Here is a 21,486-nt window from a genome sequence, read left to right on the forward strand (position 1 = left end):
GATATCCTGCACAACTGTCCCTGGAAATTGATGGAAAAACGAGGTGCTTCCAGGATAAAGAGGAACTGGGGGAATTTGCAACCACCAATTCAACCCTACAGAAAGTATTGCAGGATATTCTAAAAAAAGAAAAATACAAAGAACCCAGAAATAGTGGTGGGGAGGCCACAACGAATGGAGCAGAGAACAAAATGAAGAAGACAAACTGACAGCTACTGACAGAAAAAGAGCTCAACAGAAATGAGACAGAGAAGATTGGATGATAGGAACAGCTATTTTGGAGAAAATGACATCTTAATAGGTAATACTGATTTAGTATCATCTTGTTTTGAAGTCTCATCTAGCTTTTGTCCTTCTGTCTCCAATGGTCTAAATAGGTTGTATCTTATTGGATTTTATTATGTACGATAGTATAAGCAAAAACCTTTTAAAGACAAGGAGATTATACAGAAACCATTGTTCATTTTCTGTTAGTCAATTCTAAATACTCTGTAATGCTGTCATTCTCTTAAATGGTTTTACATTGTTTTGATATACTTAATGCTACAGTATACGAAGTTGTACTCAAGGACTTCAAGGAAAGAGTCAATATGGTAACTACTTTTAGGTCGGAATTATCTGGTGGTGAAACACTATTCTGCTTAAATGGTTATGTTTTGATCTGCCCTGTTTCGCTGTTATGCCCTCTTTTTTCTCAATCTCCACTCCATTATTTACTTTTTTATTTTTATCCACTTAATTAAAGGGAAAAATATAGCAGGATATAATATAGTAACCCACTTTGACTTTCTATTATCTCGATTTGAAGCCCTGTATTACTCTCACCATCTTGTTTTTGAGTGATGTTCCCCTATTCTGTTTTACTGGATAGTATCAGGTTCGAAAGTTTAGGCATCAGCTGTGAAGATAATGAGATTCATTATAACGCCCATTCTCGTTGACTTTTATCTACTTTTGAAGACCTACAATGTCTCCAATGTTTTGGTTTTGTCGGTTTTGTTCTTTACGGTTTTGTTCAATTGTATTACAACTAATGATATAGGCAATTCTATTAGAGATAGCAGGAGGCATTATGGTAACCATTGTTGATCACCTTGTATTATGTTTTTACATTATCTATTATGTCCACCCTTTTGACTTGACCGATTCTGTTCTGTTATGTCACATTTGGTTTTACTCTCTTCCAAAAAACCAATAAGAACTGTGGGAGCAATGAAACCCAAAATGTGTAATAGTCATTGTACAAAAGAGAGGAAAAGAAAGTACTCTAAACTATATAACTGCATGTATATTTAAGTGTATATGATAGAAAATGATATCACAGAGTTTTACTGGATCATTGAACAGAACTGTTTGCAGTATCATTGTTGGAATGTCCACTCTACAAGCTTTAATTTTGTGACTTGAACAATTAATTCTGGGATGGCAATATGTAATCCATTAAGTAGTGATTTCCTACTGTTCATTTTTTTTCCTCTGTAAATCTGTATAACTTGTACCCTTTCACTGTTTTTTTTTCTTTTCTCCTTAAATAAAAAAAAAATAAAATAAAAATAAAAAGCAAAAAAAAAAAAGACAAACTGACAACTAATGACAGAAAAAGAGCTCAACAGAAATGAGGCAGAGAAGATTGGATGACAGGAACAGCTATTTTGGAGGAAACGACATCATAATAGGTAATGCTGATTTTGTATCATCTTGTTTTGAAGTCTCATCAAGCTTTTATTCTTCTGTCTCCATTGGTCTTAACATGTTGTATCTTATTGGATCTTATTATATGTGATAGTATAAACAAAAACTTTTATAGGCAAGGAGATTATACAGAAACCATTGTTCATTTTCTGTTAGTTGATTCTAAATACCCTGTAATACTGTCATTCTCTTGAATGGTTTTACATTGTTTTGATATATTTGATGCTACTGTACACGAAGTTATACTCAAAGATTTCAAGGAAAGAGACAATATGGTAACTACTTTTATGTTGGGATTATCTTGTGGTGAAACACTATTTTGCTTAAATGGTTATGTTTCTTTCTGCGCTGTTTTGTTGTTATGCCCTCTTTTATCTCAATCTCCATTTTATTATTTACTTTTTTACTTTTATCCTTTTAATTAAGGGAAAAATAATTTTAAAAAATAGTAGGATATATTATAGTAACCCACTTTGATTTACTATTAACTTGATTTGAAGCCCTGTATTGCTCTCACCATCTTGTTTTGACTGACGTTCCTCTATTCTGTTTTGCTTGATAGTACCAGGTTCGAAAGTTTAGGCAACAGCTGTGAAGATAGTGGGATTCATTATGACGCCCATTCTGGTTGACTATTACCTACTTTTGAAGACCTGTAATTTCTCCAATGGTTTGGTTTTGTTGGTTTCGTTCTTTACTGTTTTGTTCAATTTTATTATAACTGAAGATATAGGCACCTCTATTAGAGATAGTGGGAGGCATTATGGTAACCATTGTTGATCACCTTGTATTATGCTTTTTGCATTATCTATTATGTCCATCCTTTTGATTTGACTGACTCTGTTCTGTCATGTCACATTTGGTTTTACTTTCTTCCAAAAAAGTAATAAGAACTGTGGGAGCAATAAAACCCAAAATGTGTAATAGTCATTGTACAAAAGAGAGGAAAAGAAAGTGCTCTAAACGATATAACTGCATGTATATTTAAGTGTGTACGATAGACAATGATATTACTGAGTTTTGTTGGATCATTGAACAGAACTGTTTGGTCTCACTGTTGGAATGTCCACTATATAAGCTTTAATTTTGTAACTTGAACAAATATTTCTAAGATGACAATATGTAATCCATTAACTAGTGATTTCCTACTGTTTAATTTTTTTCCTGGAATTCTGTATAACTTGTACCCTTTTTTTTTCTTTTTCTCCTTAAATAAAATTAAAAAAAAAAAAAAAAGATCATGTGGATTCTTTCTCCAAACCATGAATGCTGCACTAACAGTCTCATCTCTCTATCTTGTACCTTTGTTTTCGGTTTTATCCATTTCTTTGAAATTTCCTTATCTAGAGGCAAAAACAAGAGGACTACATATTCAAGTTCTCGGCAACTCAGCAACTTTGCAAGATCTGTTTCAAAACAGAAATGACTGGGGAGGCAGCCCACTGAAAAGGCTCTAAATTTATCCCTTGTACCACAAAAGAAAATAAAAAAAGGAAAGAAAGCATCATGTAATCAAGTGCCCAATATTACATGACTAAAATACAAACTCAACAGGCTTCTAGCATAGCCAATGTACCCAGAAGTGTATCTTGGTTTAGTATAATTGTGTTATATGTTGTATGTGTTTTTTAGCCTGTAGTCTGGCTGTTAATCTGTGTTTATGATCATTACCTTGATAAAGACTTATAAAATAAATTAAGTGAAACCACTTATGGTGGTGTATGCCTGTGATCCCAGCACTTGAGAGGCTGAGATAGGAAATTTGCCACACAAATCTGAAGCCAGCATAGGTTATACATTGAGTTCAAAAAGGCCATCCTCTACACAGTGAAACTCTGTCTCAAAAGACCAAAAAAATAAATGAATGAATGATGCTGGAAAACATTCAAAAAAAGAGGAAGGGCAAGGGAAAAAATAATTGAAATGTTAGACACATGTACCAATTCAACACAATGAATGTATTCATTATTAGTGCACCTCCTTTTTTTTTGAGACAAGGCATCGAAATACACAGAAACCAATGAGTATAATATGCTGCCATGCTTACACAAACGCATACATTATCTATGGAACAAAACACAAAAACATTTCAATGTGGGATTAATTCTCAGGCAGTGACTGATTATAGCCTGAGTAGGGACTTGAATAGCTAGAGAGAGGGATGAGAAAGACATATTTTCTGTATCTCTTTAAATTCTGTATCTGCATGTACCAACTATTAAATATAAATATATAGAGCAGGGCATGGTAGCACACACCTATAATCTCAGCACTCTAGAAGCCTGTGGTAGGGGATGACAGGTTCAAGGCTGGCTGAGGCAACTTAGGAAAATCTGATTTCCAAATAAAAAGGTCTGCCCCATTTGGTGGCACATATTTGTAATCCCAACTTCAGGGAAGAAGGAAACTTGCCATGAGTTTTAGGCTGGCCTGGACCACATGGGTTCAAGACCAGCCTGAGCTATATAGTGTAACCGTTTTTAAAAAAGATCTGGGGATGTTGTTCAATGGTAGAATACCTGCCTAGCATAGGCAAGGCCACAGATTCAATCCCCAATACCAAACCAAAACAAAACAAGTCTGTGAGACCTGGTCATGGCAGCACACATTAGTAACCCCAAAGTTCTGGCCAGGGGGCAGAGGTAGGTGTGAGGATTTCAAATTTCAAGGACAGCCTGATCCTACACAGTTTAGCAATTCAGCAAGATCACGCCTTCATAGCAAAATAAAAACACACAAATGTAGCTCAATGAGAAGGCCTTGGATTTAATGTCCAGTACCTTTGTTGTGTGTGTGTGTTTGTGTGTGTTTCAGACAAGGTCTCTCCATGCAGTTCAGGCTGGCCTTGCGCTCACTTTGTAGCCTAGGCTGGTCTTGAACCGGCATCAATCCTCCTGCCTCAGCCTCCTAGTGTTGGGATTACAGGTGTGAACCACCAAGCCCCAATTTCAGTATCTTTTTTTTTTTTTTTTTAAGTCTGTGGCTAGAGTAGAATATGCATTAATCTTTCCAGGCAACCATAAAACTACTAAGCAGGGCCAGGGATTTAGCTCAGTGGTATAAATGCCTGCCTGGCAAGAGAACATGAGTTCAATCCCTGTACCAAAACAAACAAACAAAAAAAACTACTGAGCCAAAATACACAACCAGGCAAAATATCAACGCAAATATACTAAGTGAAACTTCTAGTAGCCTGGTGGTCAAATTCAAATCTTGAGAATGAAGGCATTCACAAGGTAAATTCATACTTATGAATAAAGTTTTGAGTCAAAAATATAGAAGTAAAAAAAAAAAAGGTGTGCTCTCTAGAAGGAGCATACAAGTATACTAACACAGAAACACTATTAAGTAAGGCTAAGTATGTAGCTTAGTATTAACATGTACAAGACTCAGCACTCCATCTCATCACTGGGGGAAAAATTAAATAAGCATAAAATCAAAAATGTATTTATTAATTTAGTTTGCCCAGAGACTAAAACCACAGGGCAAACTAGGTTAGCACGTGCCTATAATCTTGTGGCACATGCCTATAATCCTAGCATTTAGGAGTCTGAAGCAGGAGGCCAGCCAGTTCAAGCCCAACCTGTACTACAAAACAAGACTATCTAAAAAAAAAAAATGTGTTCCTAACTCTAAAACTGATATAGGGGAATGAAACTCCCAACTTACTATGTCCCTTACAAGTTCGTATTCTTTAAAATTGAAGAATGAATTTTAGGAACAACGGAGGTGAAGAGTAGAATATATTTACTGAGAGAAAGCAAGCTTCTGTCTGAAGAGAGACCGAAGAGGTTCCCAGGGGGTTGCCAAGGACTCTTGTCTTTTTCAGGGACTTTTATAGAGTAAAATCATGGGGTGAGACAGGTTCAAGGTGGGGAAAACTGGGAACTTGCAAGGCAGATGGGCATAAGGTGGGACAGAACTATGGTTAACCAGTAAGATTAGTTCAGGTAAAATTGATTACATTAGGAACAAATGGGGAAGCGAGTAACATAGAAAGCGGGCATTCTTAAAGAGCAGTGACTCTTCCCTGGGGGGTTGGAATGGTGACTCCTGGCTTCCTCTGGGTGATAGGGAACCATTTAGAATATCAGTCCTTGGGATGTGGATGCATTTGTTTGATCCTTTGTCTTGAGGTCTGGCCCACAGCAGGAGGTATCTTGTCTTCCCTACAGTTGCCAGGTATCTGGGTTAATGCACTAGCTCCTTTGAGGACCTCCCCGGTCTCACCGCCTATAATATTTCTTTTTTTTTTTTTTTTTTTTGCTTATAATATTTCTAACTAACTCGGCTGCCTACAACAAAACCTAACTCCTCACCTACCCAGCTATGCAGTCAAACAGAAACAGAAGTAGCACTATCAAATTACCAGTTCATCTACTCACTGGGAAAGTTCTCTAACTCACTTTCTTATTTGTAAATCCTTAACCAGGCATGGTAGCCCATCCCTGTAAATCCCAGCACTTAGGAGGCTGAGGCAGGAGGTTAGCTGCAAATTCCACACCAGCCTAGGCTACAAAGTGAGTGCAAGGCTAGCTTAAACGGCATAGTGAGACCCATTCTCAAAAAGACAAAAAGAAAACAAAACAGGGGGGGGGGGCGGCTGGCTGGAAGCACATGTGTCAAAGGCCAAGCTTCAAGATAAAGATAAAATGACCAAGCCTACATGCCTTCCCAAGATATAAAGGTAGGAAGATCATTGCCAGTTCGAGGCCAGCCTGGGCTACAATGTGTGCTTAAGACCAGCCTGAACTGTACAGCAAAACTCTGTCTCAAAAAAATAAACAAAAAGATGGCAACTCATTTTCAAGTCCCCCTTTGTCCCTCAAGAGCTATCTCTTAATAAATTCGTCCTACCAAAAAAAAAAAAAATTGTCCTACTCTTAACCTCCATTCTTAACATTTATTCTTCAGTTTCAAAAATCACAAACTTAGCTGGTTGTGGTGGCTCATGCCTGTAATCCCAGCACTCGGGAGGCTGAGGCAGGAGGATAGTTGTGAGTTCGAGACCAGCATGGGCTACAAAGTTAGCTCAAGGCCAGCCTGAACTGCATAGCGAGACCCCGTCTCAAAGAAAAAAAAAAATCAAACTCACCATGTCTGACATCTAACAGGTTGAAAGTTACACTTTTTCCTCTATGTTTACCAGCCAGAGAATCATGAATTCCAGCCTAGGCTACAAAGGGAGACCCTGTCTCGCAAAGAAAAAGCCAGGCAAAATGGCTCACTTCTGTAATCCAGGCAATTCAAAGAGTGAAACCGAAGGATCAAAAATTTGGGCCCAGACTAGGTAATCTAGCAAATGTAGCAAAAACTTCTCTGAAAATAAAGGCTAAAAGGGCTGGGGATATAGCTCAGTGTACAGGCCAGGGTTCAACTCCCAGCAACACACACACACACATTCTCTCTCCTACAAAACTGTAGGTAGACTAAATTACCAAAAATAAACAATAAAAACCCTCCAAATTGAATTAAACTTGTAATTCTGATAATATGAAATGCTGGTTATTTAAATTATAAAAACTCAATCACCTAAACTAGTAAAGCATGAGTGTGTAAAAATGTAGATAGAGCTTGACCTCTGGTTGACAGTCACTTCAAATTCCTTCCAGTGGCTCAGCAGGTGAGGAATTTATGGAATTTAGGTCTTCAAGGTCTAACAAGCACAGTGGTTAAACCACCCAGTCAATACCAAATTGTTTGAGCAATGCTGGTTGATCATCTAACTCCTTAAATCCCTTCTATCTTTTCTTTACTTCACAACTGCAATTATTTTTAAATGAAAAGTACAATTAGTACCTATAATAAATTAGTTGCAGAAATGTGAAAGTAAATGTTATAAATTGGTTGCTAGAAATACAAGGACAAACTGGTCAGAAATATGATTATTTAAAATAAAGCTACTGGATTACCCACAGATTTATTTTAATCCATCTAATCCTGTTGTAAGCATGGAAAATCAAGATCAGCCTTCCCTTGAAGGAAAATGTGCACTTGCCTGATCTCTCCCAAGTGGCTAAAGCACTAAAGAATTTCAAACTACAGGGTCAAGGATGCTGCATTTCCCTTGAGTTTGTATCAGGGTAGAATTCGAACCTCAGATCTGGTTCTAAGGATACTACAAAATAGAAGACTGCCCAGGTTAACATTTGTTGACTTCAGCAGGAAATTACTCCCAGTTAAAGAACCAACCTCAAGTGACATACTATTGAAGGAGCTATTATAAAGAAATTCAATGAGGCAGGAAATGGCATGCACATCTGTAATCCCAGCATTTAGGAGATAAAGGCAAAAGGATGCTGAGAGCTGGAGGCCAGCCTGCACTACACAGTAGGTTCAAGGTCTGCCCGAATTATACTGAGACCCTGCCTAAACAAAAAAGAACTCCAGGGACCAGAGATATAGCTCAGCAGCACTAAACCTGCGTGGCAAAGGTCAGGAGCTCCATCCCTTGTACCAAAAAAAAAAAAAAAAAAAAGACTCCAAAAAAGCTGCGTTAGAATTTGTGAATCTCTGAGCATGTAATGAAAGTTCTAGGTTAACTACTTTAGGCTGCAATCAAGTTAACAGAATAATGGATAGACATATTTGCAATATAACCAACAAATACATGCACAGTAGTATATCACCCGTTAACCCTAAAACCCGTGAGTTCCTAATACAATTAAGTGACGGAATAAAATGAATAGGCTAGCAAAATGTAACAATGTTAGAGAGATAACAGGGAGAACAGGTGAGATTTCAGAACCTAATTCCTGACAAAAGTAATTTCTATTTACCCTTAAAGTTCATTGATTGTCATTAATACATATGCACAGGTGTGATGAGGCACATCTGTGATGCCAGCAGACAGGAAGCTGAGGCAGGAGGATCACCATGAGTTAGTGTGAGGCCAGCCTGGGCTACACGGTGAACTGAAGACTAGCCTGAACTACAAAGCAAGACCTTGTCTTAAAACACACTCACACACACAGAAGATGTATATATCTATCTCAATCATGCACTATGGGATCTGTCTTGTTCCAGTTATATGATCTTTTCCCCCAGTACTGGAGACTGAACCCAGAGTCCTTAGCATTAAGGTACATCCCCAACACTTTTTAACTTTTTCATTTTCAGACACAGTTTCACTAAGTTGTCCTGGTGGGACTAAAACTTGTAATCCTCCTGCCACAGCTTCCCTCAGTGCTGAGATTATAGGTAAACACTGTGGCTGTAATTTTTTACAATTTTGTTTAAAGCCTTTATAACATTTCTTAGTCTGTAAGGCCAATTAGTTTACTGCTTGTAAGCCCATCATGTCAAAGACTGGAATTCTCATATTTCTACATGGAAACAATTAGATTGATCCACTCAAAAATCAGTATCATTTCTGTACACAAATAACAAAATCATTGACAGGGCCAGGGGTTTAGCTCAGCGACATAACTGCCTGCCTGGCAAGCATGAAGTAGAGTTTGATGCCCAGTACAAAAGAAAAAAAACAAAAATATCTCATTGAGAGAAAAACTAGGAAAAAAATCTTTCACAATAGCATCCCCCCCAAAATGAAATACCTAGGAATCAATCTAGGGAAATAAAAGACCTTAACATTTACATTACAGCACTCTGAAAAAAGGAGATCAAAGAGACTATCATAAAATGGAAAGATACCTCCTTTTGTTTTGTTTTGTTTGAGACACATTCTCACTATGCAGATTCACTATGTAGCCAAAGCTGGCCTCAAACTAACAGCAGTCCTCCTGCCTAAGCTACCTGAATGCTGGGAATACAGGTGTGCGCTACCATGCCTGGGAAGACATCCTTCATTTTTGGGTAGGAAGAAGCAATATGGTGAAAATGGCCATACTTCCAAAATTATTATACAGATTTAATGCAATTCCAATCAAAATATCCAAGCATATCTCACAGAATCAGAAAAATTCATTTGGAACCAGTAGAGACCTAGAATAGCAAAAGCATTTTTGGACGATTAAGGCAAGGCAGGAGGCATAACAGTCCCTTGGCTTGAAATTATACTACAAAGCTACTGTGATAAAAAACAGAATGGTACTGGCAATACAACAGACACAAGGATCAATGGAACAGATCAGAAGATCAATAGAACAGACTGGATGTGTAGTACAACTCCAGATATACTAAGCCACTTTATCTTTAACAAAGATGTCAAACACATTCATGGGAAGGTAGCCTCTTTAATAACTAGTGCAGGGAAAACTGGCTTTCCACATGCTGAAGATTAAAACTAGACCTATGTCTATCACCATGCACTGAACTAAACTCAAAATGGACTGACGATCTAAATATCTGCTAGAAACTAAAGTCAGTACAACTGTTTAAACAACAATGTAGGCAAAGACTTTATGAACAAACCTAATTGCACAGGAACTATCATACAGAATAACTGGGATCTAATCTTATTAAAAATCTTTTGCACCTAGCACTTGGAGGGAGGCTGTGGCAGGAGGATCATCACAAGTTTGAGACTAGTCCGGGCCACAAAGTAAGCTCAAAGCCAGCCTAAACTGCACAGTGAGACCCTATCTTAAAATGACCACAAAAAAAAAGCTTTTGCTACAGACATAAATGCCCCAAGAATATTATCATTATAAATAGCTAAAATGTACCAATAAACGATTTTTTAAAACTCTTCTGTATTTATTTATTTGTTGTGTGCCAGAAATCTTCTGTATTTATTTATTTGTTGGTGCCAGGGATTGAACTCACGACCTCACACTTGCCAGGCAGGTGCTTACGTCACTGAGTTAAACCCCTGGCCCCAATTTTTTAAAAACTCTTACACAGAAGAAACAATCAACAGCATGAAGAGACACTTCACAGAATGGAAAAAAATTTTGCCAATTATTCCTCCAAGGACCAATGTCTAGAATATATAAAGAACTCAAAGAATCAGACCATCCAAAGTTAAAGATCCAATCCAAATATGAGCATCTGACATGAAAAGACATTCTCAGATGAAGAAGTCAAAATGGCAATTACATGGAAAAGTATTCAACATCACTGGTCATTCAAGAGATGCAAATTAAAACAACACTGAGATTCCAGCTCACTCCCCAAAGAAGCTTTCACCAATCAACCAATAACAAATGCTGGTGGGGCTGTAAGGAAAAAGGAATCCTCCACTGTTGGTGGAAATGCACACTGGTGCAACCACTGTAGAAATAAAGTGGAAATTCCTCAAAAAACTAGGACTGAAGGTCCTATTTGACCCAGGTGTTCCCCTTCTTTGGAAAAGAATGAAAAGCATCATATCGCAGTGCAGTATATACACCTGTGTTTATAGAGGTATCGTTTCCAAGAGCTAAATCTTGGAAACAGCTCATGCCCATCAACTGATGAATGGATAAAGACGTTGGTATTTTTATACAAGAGTACTACTCTGCCATAAAGGATGCACGTGTGATATTTCTAGCGAAATGGATTCATCTTGAGACCATACTTTAAAGTGAAATAAATTAGACACAGATGTTTAAATGCTGCACTGTTTTTCTATGTGAGAAACCAAAAGTGTAAGTAAGGACCAAAATGTATAATAGATACTGGGAAATGGGAAAAAAAATGTTCAAATGAGAAGAAAGGGAGAGAGGGAAAGGAAAGAAAGGGCAAGGAAAAAAAAACTACAAGAAATAAAGTGTTTATAAAGAAGGGAATGGGATTGAAGGAAGGGAAGGGACATGGTAAAAAGGAGCAAAATTTATCATGTACAGGTATAAATTCCCTATGATGTTATCATTATGTATACCCAAAATGTACCAAAAAAATTTTAAACTCCCCCCTAAAAATTACTTTGATCAAGTATCTACTTATATTCAAGTTTGACATACTCTATTCATAAGAAATTTTGTTTTGATGTTTGTATATATATTTTTTGAGGTGGGATCTCACTGTGTTATCCAGGTTGCTCTCAAATCACAACTCAAGTGACCCTCCCACCTCAGCCTCCCAAGTAACTGGGATTAAGGCCTAGGGATGTAGCTCAGTGCCACAGCACCTATCTGGCAAGTTCAGTGAGTTCAATTTCCAGTACCCCACCACCAAAAAAAAAAAAAAAAAAAAAAACCCTAAAATGTACATGGCCAAGCATGGTGATGCATGCCTATAATCCCAGCACTGGAGAAGCTGAGGCAGGAGGATCACTGAAAGTTTGAGGCAAACCTGAGCTAGCCACTAAGTGAGTTCAAGGCCAGCCTCAACAGCATAATGAAACTGTCTCAAAAGATGAAAAAATAAATAAATAAAATTGTTCTACATCCTATTAGTGGATATAGAACAAGAAAATTCATACAACTACAGCAACAACAACAACAAAAAGTATTGCTTTAATTCTTGCTTGTTTTTGGACAGGATCTCACTGTGTAGTTCAGGCTGGTCTTGAACTTACTGTGTAACCCAAGCTGCTCTCACACTCCCCACAATCCTGTCACAGTCTCTGGAGAGTTGAGATTATAGCTGTGTGCCACCATGCCTGGCTTTTAGGTAAATTTTTAAAACGTCACTCCTCTTTTAGAAAATCCTTTTGTTTAAAACTGTATAGTTACTGTTATGGTTTAGACATATGTCCCCCAAGCTCTCTGTGTTGGGAGTTTGGTCCCCAGTGCAGTGTTCAGAGCTTTCTATAAGGTAAACGGAGTTCAAGGTCAGCCTGGAGTATACAGCAAGACCCTGTCTCATAGAAAAAGAAAAACCAAAACAAAAACAAAAACTTCCCTGTAAGGCATGCAGGGTCTCCACCACCCCACCCTGTGTGCCACTGTGGGCCCTGGAGGCTAGGGAGAAGCAGCAAAGAAGCTGCCTCCGTCCCTGCATTCCCCCATACCCGTGAGCAACGGGACTGACCCAGGATGAGATGATAACTGAAGCAGGGAAGCAACCTGATGTTTGTGTTGTTTGACTGTGCAAGCCTAGGGCCGGTACTCTGAGCAACTGTTTAGAGGATAACAGTATGCAATATAGTAATGATAGTGAATTTCCTAATGTTCTATCACTGTTGTTTCATTTTGCTGTTCTGTTTTTATTCCCTTTAAAATAAATAAATATTATCATTTGTAATGGCCAAAAAAAAACTTCCTTGCAAAGGGATCCTTAGGGCTCTAACTTCATTAGTGGACTTACCTACAGCTGTGCACATAACTTGGTAGCATTCTTTATGATAAACTGATAGAAATTTCGAAGATCAGGCCTAAATGAAGTTATTAATAGGAATGAAAACTTGTGGACTATATCCTGTCCCTGGTCACTTCCTCTCTGACTTTTATTTTATTGTTCGTTTTTTCAGACAGGGTCTACATATATAGCTCATGTTGATCCTAAACTCACCATGTAGTACAGGCTGGCCTCAAACTCACGGCATTCCTCCTGTCTCAGGAGTCCTGGGAATACAGGCATACACCACCACACCCGGTTCCTCCGAGGCTTTGTTGAGGCGGGAGGGGAGAGGTGTTAGGGTCTCCCTATGTAGTGCAGGCTGGCTCTGAACTTGTATCAACCTTCCTGCCTCAACCTCCCAAGTGCTGGGTTACAGCATGTGCCACCATGCCAGGCCTCCTCTCCAGCTCTTAACCCTGCTTCCCAGCAAGGAGAAGTGAGTAGATTTGCTCTCACACCCTTCCATCGCTAATCTCATCACAGGCCCAGAAACAATGGAACCAATGAACTCTACGCTGCAGTCCCAAAACTGAGCCAAAAGAAAGCTTTTTTCCTCTTTTAAATTGTCATTGTCAGGTATGCATCTTGTCAAAGTGACAAAGCTGACTAACACAATCATCTAAACGAAATAAGTATCTTGACACAGGAAGGGGTCTATATTAGAGATAAGCAATCTGTATTTTCAGAACAACTGTTAATGTACTATGCCTGCTGCAACCATATATCAAATCCTTTTTCATTTTCCCCGTCTAAAGCAGAAGCTTGTAACTCACATTTGTTCTGTTTTTCAGTTTTGTTTTGTTTTTTGAGACAGTATCTTGCTAAAGGCCCAAATTGCCCAGGCCTGAACTTGCAATCCTCCTGCCTCATTCTCCCAGCCCCAGGACTACAGGTGTGCACCACTATTCCAAGCTAATTTAGAATTATTTAACTAGAAGATGACAACACAAAGACTTACTCTGGGTTATATTCAAGAACAAGTTAGAGAGGAAGTACACCAATTTTCAGCCATTCTAATAATGGATAAAATTAGACCCAAAGGGTGGAAGACATACTGTGATCATGAGAAAGTAGGACGGTCCCTTCAGGAAAAGGATAGCTGCCTCTCTCACAAGGGTTCTAGGAGACACTGGATTAATACAGGCTCACAATAGTCCTTAGAAAAAAATAGCCCGAACCAGGAAGCAGAAATGGGACGGAGAGAAAAAGGTATCAAAACCTGGGGGTAGAAAAGGTGAGAGAAGGAAATGTGAAAGGACAATTGTCTCTTACAAGCTTTGAAAACTGATATTCTCCCTTTGTTTCTGTTCTTCTCTTGTATTTATTAAACTGTAAATACTGTTTCTCTAGTGTGGGATTTCTTCTGAGGGCCGGGGATTTAGCTCAGTGGCATAAGCACTTGCCTGGCAAGTATAAGGTCGTGAGTTCGATCCCTGGTACCAAAAAAAAAAGTAAATTGAGCCAGACTGGATTTCTTCCAACATATTTTTCTTCATATTTCTTGTTTTTTTTTTTTTTACATATTTCTTTGAAAATAAATTATTTGTACCATTATACACCATGACAAAGCTTTCCAATGTTAATATAAACCAAATGATGAGAATCTATTCCAAAATAGGGTAACTCCAAATCAAATGGTTCAGAAAATGCACATATCCACACACAATTCATACACATACGTACTTTGCATGCAGTGGAATGTTCTCAGATTTAAAAAAAACTGTCTAATTGAACAAAAAATTCCTGCTTCCTGTAAAAATATTAAATAGGATTGCAGTGCTGGGGATATAGTTCAGAGGCACAGCGCCTGCCTGGCAAGTGCAAGGTTGTGAGTTCAATTCCTGGTACCAAAAAAAAAATAAAATAAAAAGTAACAATAAATAAATCAATAAATAACACTGCAATGCAGGGTAAAACTACAACATCCTTCCCAATTATGCACAAAATTTAACACCTTAAAAGAACAAAACAATGCCGAGGAAGCATGAGGTCCTGAGTTGGATTTCCAGTACCCCGCACACACAAAAAACCAACAAAACAAAAAACACAAAACAGCCAGGTGTGGTGGAGCAGGCCTTTAACCCCAGCACTCCCTAAGGTAAGAGAATGGCTGAGTTGAAGATGAGCCTGGGCTACATACAGAGTTTAATACCAGCCTGAACTACACAGTGAGACGGTCATAAAAAAAAAAAAAAAAAAAGGTTTGCTTCCTTATTTTCAAAAATACCCATGATCTAGCATACAATAAACAAAATTCATTTCTGTCATTAATGGTTTAATATTTAAATGCCCAGTCTTTTCATGGGTAGAGTACCTTAATGAAAACCAAGGAAATTAAAACAACCTAGAGTCAAGAGGGTCATAATTTAAAGCCCAGCCTGTACAAAGGACCCTGTTTCAAAATAAAAAATAAAAAGGGTTGGGAACGTAGTTCAGCACAAAGGCTCTGGGTTCAATCCCAGCACTAGGGATAGAAGAAGAAGGTAAGCAAGTCTAAAACCATGCGTAGCTCTAAAAAAGGGTAAGTCTAAACCAGTGGCAGTAAAACTATTCTGCAACAAGCTGAACAGCTGAAAACTCTGAAAAGTTCCCCATCACTGTTCTATATTCTCTTGACTTCCTACTACAAAAATTGGAAGCCAAAAAAAGGTGTGTTCAGAACGTTATATTAGGAATCAGAAGACTTCATAAATAATTTCACTCCTACAATCAATACAGTCAACATTAGCTAAATCTTCCAGGCACCTAGAGATGATGGCCCTGGCCTTTAATCCCAGCTACTCAGGAAACAGGCTAAGGTAGGAGATTCTAAAGCAAGCTTGGCACAAGCTTGGGCAATTCAGAGATGCTGTCTAAACACAAAATAGGGTCTGGGGGCCATAGCTCAGGGGCAAAGCAACTGCCTATCAAGCAAAAAACCCCTGGATTCAATCCCCAGTACTGAAAGAGAGAGAAAACAAAAAAGGAGGGAAATCATCTTTATAGTGGAATATGCTAGTGATAATCTAAATCAGGGGAGTGTAAAACTACTTTTTCCTTTAAATCATTTTCGATTTGGTGAATGCAATTCCAGTTTTAAGCCTGAGGATTTTCACTTTGTTCCATTCCTGCCTCCGAAACTAGGTTAAGATCCTTATCCTGACTACTCCTTCCTATGCTGCATTATTCTGACTTAAGCAGTTCTGCTTTTACCATAAAACCTTACAATGTAGCATAAAAATCCCCAAATGATTAATGAACTGCTGAGAACTCTGACCTGTTCAAGATGATTTTATTAAGAATCATATTTCCAAACATCTACTTCTGCTTCAAAACAAGTACTCTTCTAAGTTAATTAGGATGACTTCATCAGACACTGCCTACAACGATGTTTACAAAAGCACTTATCACTCCCTTCGGATGTAGCAATGCAGAAAACAGAGTCTGTTTCCATACTCTTCCTGTGTTTATACTCTGTAACAAGTGACAGAGTTTAAGTGTCACTTAAGATTATTTAAACATCAAAGCACTTGAAGTTTATGTGTCTCACCCTCTGCACAGCAGTTTAAATGTGTATTCCCCCTATAAAGGAATCCTGGATTCACTTAGTTTCATTCAGGCAGCAATTCCCACTTGGTACCTCACACAGGTTTCAAAGTCAGCCTCTTCAAGACAGCAGGACTCTAGGAAGAGGCTATAGATTTCTATTTTGGCCACTCTAAGATTACAGGCTCTAATGTTAAGCAACCTCAGTTGAGCTTCTTACAACACCAGTCCAGGGCGGAAATAAATGAGCCCCCCAAACGCGAGTCTGCAGACAGGAATTGCAACAACTGACAAGATGCTGCAGCAGGGCTCTTTCTAAGAGCTACCTTTATTGAGCACTTACTACTAGGCTATGCTTATATTCACAACTCTATGAAGTATGTATTATTATTTCCACTAAACGCATCAGCCTATTTCGGTCCTGGGCTTATCTGTGACGGCACTGGGCTTCTGAAACACTTCCCAAAACCAAGAGCCAAGGATCTCCGCCCCTCAAATACAGTTCTGCGCAAAACAGCCACCTAAGGGTCGGAACCTCCCGGAGGTGTCGCAGAGACTGAAAGAGAGGACAACGCCTCCCCACACCGGCGCCCGCCGGCAGCCGCCCGAAAGCCTCCCCGGAGGCCTGGGCACAGCTCACCTTGGAGAGCCCCAGGCGGGCCGCAACCCGGCAAGCGTCCTCGGCGCGGGCAGGAAGAGCTGCGCTCGCGCGGCAGCCGCCCGCGCCCAGGGCTGCGGTGGGCAGGGCCGCCCGCCGGGCCGCGCGGGGGCACCTCCGCTGGCGCCGCAATCCTGGCGCCCCTCCAGCCGCGCCGCATCCGGGTCCCGCGCCGCCGCACTCACCTGCCCGGCGCTCCGGCGCTGCCGCCACCGCCACCGCCGCGGGTTCCTGCTCCGGGTACGCACTCAGCAGTCCAGGCTGCCACGACGGCCCCGCTCGGGAGCCCCCATCCCCGCTTCTCTCAGTCACCTCCCGCCTGTCCCACACGGCACTACACCCGCCCGACACCCACTGCCATGGCCCGCTCCGCCCCAGCCGCCGCACCGACCGACGGAGCACGCGCGCGCCCCCCCCGCCGTGCCCGCGCGTGCGCGCGCGCTGCCTCCGGACCAGGCCTCCCAGCAACCCCGCCCAGCCAGCGAGGCGCGCCGGCCAATCCCGGGCCCGCGCCGGCCGAGGCGACCGGGGGGACTGCGGCACCGGGAATCCCCTTTCCTCCTCTTTCTCTTGCGGTCCGCTTTTGGGACAGTCTGCACCTGCTCAGGCCTGCGTGGTCTCCTCCCCAGACAGCCTGTTCCTAGGCTCCTCACCGGCCTTCTCTCCCGAGTCTTTTCCCGGGCGCCTCGCTCGTTCTGCGACTGGGAACTCACTCCGGCTCCGGACGCACCCTGCCCGCCTCTCGTGCTGGTGACTGTGCCTCTGGGCTGGGGGCTCGAGGCCACTCAGCGTCCTCACAGCCAGCCCCAGTCCCTCCACAGTGAGTGGTCTTTTAAATGGAAAAGTTCAACCTTCTAAGTCCAAAATTCTTTTTGCTGTGTGTGGAACAACAGCTAATATTTATCTACAAAACTACGTTTTACCTGACTCTTTTGCTTGCCTTATCTGTGTTGTCCTGGGCCACAATCCGGGAATTTCCCAGTCCTCTCTTTAATAAGACACTTGAAGTTTACTTGTTGAGAACCTAAAAGTCGAGCATATTGTAAAACTGATTTATAGTAGTTACTGCAACCTAATGCTACTGTAATAAGCTCAGGCAGCAAGTTAAGTGGTGTAAATATAATCTGAAAGTAGAATCTAATGTAAGGCAAAGGTGCACCCGGGCGTGGCTCTTCAGCCTTCCAAGTAGCTGGAATTGCAGGCGTGCACCATCGTGCCTGGTTAGAGGAAGTTTTTTCAGATAGTAGTAATATAATTTTAGAGAGACAAACTTTAAGCAAGACAGGAAGTCCAGAATCATCAAAGAAAAAAATCAAAACATTGGTCCACATAAACGTTTTGAAGTCAGGTATGCTAGTAAACAACTAATCCTAGGAGGGTGTGGCAGGAGGATCACCGAGTTCATGGCCAGCCTGGGCTACATAGACCTTGTCTCAACGCTCCCCATCCCAAAATAATAAATGTTTTGAAGGTTTTGTATGACTTCTTATTTAAGAAAAAAACAATACCTGGAACAGAACTGGACAAAACACACGACAAGCACATTGTATCTCTAACATAAAAAAGTTTTTCTGTAAATGGACTTCTTCAAAACCAGAGAAGTCTAGCATGGTGATACACACACATAATCCCAGCAATCTGGGGAACCACAGTAGCAGGATCCCAAATTTGAACCCAGCGTAGCAATTGGCAGTTTAGCAATTGACGGAGACTTAAGAATGTAGCTCACTGCAAAGGCCCTAAATTCAATCCCCAGAACAAAAATGAAAAAGCAAAAACAAGCAATAGGTACACCTGTAATCCTAGCATTCTCAAATCTGAGATGAGGATCCTGAGATTCAGACCAGCCTGGAAGATATAAAAAATACAGTACTGTCCTAAAGCAAACAAATAATTCATTCAAAAAATGCTCGTAAGCATGGCGGCTCACACCTGTTATCCCTGCACTCAGGAGGCTGCGACAAGAGGATCCTTGTGAGTTCAAGACCAGCCTGGGCTACAAAGTAAGCTCAAGACCAGCCTGAACTGCATAGTGAGACCTGTCTCAAAATGACAAAAAAGAGAAAATAAACGCTTTAATTTCACTAATAATCATGAAAAAAAAAATGAAAACCATTGATTTTTCACTTAACAGTTTGGCAAACGTTAACCAGAGGTACATAGTGAGTTCAAAACCAGCCTGAACTATAAAGTATTTCTCCGCCCACCCTAATCAATTAAAAATAAAAAAGGCTGGGGATGTAGCTCAATGCAAAAGCCCTGGATTCAATCCCTAGTACTATAAAGAAATACACTGAATGTTGAACAATAATAATCAGACACTTTGGGGGAAGGAGAGTTGAATTAGGGTTTCAATCCAGGGTAGTACTGAATTCTGCAATTTTTCTGCTTCAGTCTCCTAGGTGCTAGGATTATAGGCATGTGTGGTTTTAAAATTACGATTTAGATAATTTTAAATCAATTAGCACTCATGTATGGAATGAGCTAGATGAAAGATAGTAGCCTTGGTTCTGAAGGAGTTTGGGTGTGGCTCTGCTTCAGGAATGTGAGCTATTTATCAACAAGGGTGTTGCCCTGTTTGTTGCAGAGAATCCACCTAGACTATAATTTAACCTGTTTTTACATTTAAGGAATTATGAGGCAAGTAAATAAACATTTAACTACTCTACTTCTTTGAACATTTTTGAATCAAAGTTTCATGGCCCAGCTGGGCAAAGTGACACATACCGATAATCCTAGCAATCTGGGAGGCTGAGGCAGGAGTATAAGGTAGTTAGAAATATTATAGGCACTCAGACAGGGCTAGGCCTTTGAGGAAGCCGGCACAGAAGACCAAAAGTCTTGTGACCTTAGAGCAGACACACACACCTCTTGCTGTGGGCCAGATCTCAAAATAGAAGGCAAAACAAGTACCATCACACCCTTAAGTATAAACCTTAGGGAATAGGCATGGATCTCCTTGGGAAGCCAGGAGTCACCAACCCATTTTACCGGAAGGGTCACTGATCTGGAAGAATGCTCACTTGCTATGTGACTCTCCTCCCCATTTGTCCCTGATTTAGTCAATTCTATCTGAACAATTAATCTGGTTGGTTAATCATAGTTCTGTCCCACCTCACGCCCATCTGCCTTATGAGTTCCCAATTCTCCCCACCTTAGACCCTCTTCACCTCATGATTTTATTCTATAAAAATCCCTAGAAAATACAGAATCTTTGGCAACCCACTCAGGACCCTTTCTGTCTCTCTCGCAGACAGAAGCCTTCTTTCTCTCAATAAATATTTCTACTCTTATAACATCCATTGTTCCTAAAATTCATTCTTCGATTTTAGAGAACACGAACTTGTACCAGACATAGAGCAGGTCAGGAATTTCATTCCTCTATCAGGAGAACTGAAAATTCAAACCCAGCCTGGTTTGGGTTATTTAGCAAGACCTTGTCTTAAAAATAACATTTTATGGGGCTGGGGATTTAGCTCAGCAGCATAAGCACCTGCCTTGCAAGCAGGCAGTCATGAGTTCGATCCCCAGTACCGATAAAAAAAAAGGAAAAACACACACAAAAAAAATAACATTTTATTTTTTTTTAAGAATTTTTATTTTCATTAATACATATTTGTAATACATATACTCATCTTGGGAAGTTGGTAAATGTACATGAGTTTGGGCTGGGTATTTGGCTCAGTGGCATACATGTCTGCCTGGCAAGCATGAGGTCTGAGTTTGATCCCTGGTACAAAAAAAAAATGTACATGAGATATCTTAATTCTTTTTACTTGTTCTTCCCTTCTCATCCAAAGTAAAAATTTAAAACGGGACTAGAATGTAACTCAGTGCAAAAACTCTGATTTCAATGCTTTGTACCACAAAAATAAATAATAAAATTAAAACTAAAAGGGCCCCAGGTGCCAGGGACGTAGCTCAGTCGGAAATCCCTGGGTTCAATCCCCAATACCACCAATAAATTAATGAATGAAAAATAAAAATAAAATAAAATGGAGGTAGGATGCTAAGGCAGGAGGACTACAAGTTTTGTTTTTGTTTTTTTTTTGTCTCTTTCCTTTTTATCGGTACCGGGGATCGAACTCACTACTGCCTGCTTGCAAGGCAGGCGCTTATGCCGCTGAGCTAAATCCCCAGCCCCTAGGACTACAAGTTTAAAGCCAGCCTGGGCTACATGACAAGACTCAGTCTCAAAATACAAAAACAAACAAAACAAACAAACAAATAAATAAATAAATATAAAATAGAGGTAGATTATGCAATTTGGCTGTTCTTACCAGACTCTGATAATTAAATCAAGCAGAACTCACAGGCTATAGCAGTCATAAAATACCTATGCAAATAATTAGGGAAGCCTGCAGGTAGGTGATGGATCTGGAAAAACAAAAACCTGGGTTGCTCAATTCCAAGAAGTTGAGACACGAGGGAAATGTTCTAGTCCT

The 21,486-nt window shown here is 40.1% G+C and overlaps 1 protein-coding gene across 3 annotated transcripts in view; it reads right to left on the minus strand.

Annotated features, from left to right (window-relative positions):
* The window catches only part of Pik3cb (phosphatidylinositol-4,5-bisphosphate 3-kinase catalytic subunit beta), a 149,219-nt gene extending 131,236 nt beyond the window's left edge, over window positions 1–17,983 (minus strand). The window contains exon 1 of one of the 3 annotated variants that reach the window (XM_063249082.1): window positions 17,965–17,983. The gene's annotated coding sequence lies outside the window, so the exon portion shown is untranslated. Of the gene's footprint in view, window positions 1–17,023; window positions 17,122–17,226; window positions 17,368–17,964 lie in introns of those variants that run through there. The other 2 variants (XM_063249080.1, XM_063249081.1) reach the window with 2 other exon arrangements.
* Window positions 17,984–21,486: the final 3,503 nt, after the last annotated feature.

Source organism: Cavia porcellus, unplaced genomic scaffold, assembly GCF_034190915.1.
Source record: "Cavia porcellus strain 051 isolate PalLab524CR breed Dunkin Hartley unplaced genomic scaffold, mCavPor4.1 scaffold_5, whole genome shotgun sequence".
Taxonomy (NCBI): domain Eukaryota; kingdom Metazoa; phylum Chordata; class Mammalia; order Rodentia; family Caviidae; genus Cavia; species Cavia porcellus.